Source organism: Acinonyx jubatus, chromosome B4, assembly GCF_027475565.1.
Source record: "Acinonyx jubatus isolate Ajub_Pintada_27869175 chromosome B4, VMU_Ajub_asm_v1.0, whole genome shotgun sequence".
NCBI lineage: Eukaryota > Metazoa > Chordata > Mammalia > Carnivora > Felidae > Acinonyx > Acinonyx jubatus.
In genome coordinates, this window is record NC_069387.1 from 42,048,429 (window position 1) to 42,050,190 (window position 1,762).

Here is a 1,762-nt window from a genome sequence, read left to right on the forward strand (position 1 = left end):
AGGAAGTTTCTGCTTCTCATTTTTGAGATTGCCTTTCGTTTCCTCACTGATTCCAAAATACTGAGACGCTCCTGTTTTCCATGAGTCCGGGTGCTTCTTCTTTGTGCTAGCCAATACTTTAGTAAAAAGCATTTTATTTCTTCTTATTTTTTTATTTATTTTTGCGAGAGAGAGAGAGTGTGTGAGTGGGAAAGGGGGGTGGGGCGGGGGACACAGGATCCGAAGCAGGTTCCGTGCTGACAGCAGGGAGGCCAATGTGGGGCTCCAACCCACAAACCGCAAGATCATGACCTGAACAGAAGTCAGATGTTTAATCGACTGAGCCACCCAGGCACCCCAGTAAAAAGCATTTCAAATATCAGGGAGATTTAAAAAATGACCTAGATGCTACAAATGAGTAAGAACTAATTAGGGAATGGGGCACCTAGGTGGCTCAGTCAGTTAAGCGTCCGGCTCCAGCACAGGTCCGACTTCAGTTCAGGTCATGATCTCACAGGTTCACAGATTTGAGCCCCGAGTCAGGCTCTGGGCTGACAGCTCAGAGCCGGGAGCCTGCTTCAGATTCTGTGTCCCCCTCTTTCTCTGCCCCTCCCCTGCTCGTGCTCTGTCTGTCTCTCAAAAATAAATAAATGTGAAAAAAAAATTAAAAAGAACTAATTAGGGAATTAGGAAGCAAAATAGGAAAAAGCCGAGTGACATTGACTAAAATTATCTTCTGGAAAGGTAACAAGTACTGTGCCTGCTTCAGCAGCGCAGACACTAAAATCGGAAAGATACAGAGAAGGTTAGCGTGGCCCCTGCTCAAGGATGATATGCAAATTTGTAGAGTGTTCCATATTAAAAAAAAAAAGAGTACCAGTAGCTGATAAATTCCGTTTGGCATATCCCGTTGTGATCTAGCTTTCTAACTGCACCAGCAGGAAAACAAAGTACTGAAACAAGAATTACCATGGATGGATTTACTTTCTGTAATTCCATAAATTATAGGTCAAGAGATGAGCCTAGGATATCTAGTGGTACCAGAAAGTAAGGAAACAGGAAATACTCAAAGAACGATGGCCACATGTCGAAAGGAGAGGGTATGAAGGTTGAGCTGGCTCTCACTGGCCACATGTGGGACAGTTTGAGTGTATTTCTCTAAATATTTTTTTTTTTTTACTTATTTATTTATATATTTATTTTTAGTAAATTTAACCACAACATGGGGCTCGAACTCGTGACCCTGCGATCAAGAGTCACATGTTCTTTTTCTTCTAATTTTTTTTCCCTTTTTTTTTAATATATGAAATGTATTGTCAAATTGGTTTCCATACAACACCCAGTGCTCATCCCAAAAGGTGCCCTCCTCAATACCCATCACCCACCCTCCCCTCCCTCCCACCCTCTAAATATTTATAAACTATTTATAGCACCAATAAATGATGAAGCTATGGTCTCATAAATTAAATTTCCTCCCAAATCAATCAGCTTTCTAGAAGCTGATACATTGGACTAACTTAATGGCTTTGCGTATTGTTAGAAGTCAATTCACAATCACATGATTATAAAGTTGATCGGTAATGTTATACCAAAACAAGTTAGTTATTTTAATATTACTTTTTTTATTGTGTTATTTTTTTTCCCCCAGAGTGAGAGTTAGGGCCAATAAAGTCTAGATCATTTCTCAGATCTATTTCCCACTCTCTTCTGCAATCAGAACATCATTAATCCTTCATTCCTATTTTCATATTAAGATTCTTTTTTTTTTTAATTCTTTTTAATG

General features: G+C 39.6%; 1 non-coding gene across 1 annotated transcript; it reads left to right on the forward strand.

Moving 5' to 3' along the window:
- Positions 1–737: 737 nt before the first annotated feature.
- On the forward strand, positions 738–842 carry LOC113603765 (U6 spliceosomal RNA). Its single transcript, XR_003425452.1, has one exon. It is a non-coding gene; the product is annotated as a U6 spliceosomal RNA (small nuclear RNA).
- Positions 843–1,762: the final 920 nt, after the last annotated feature.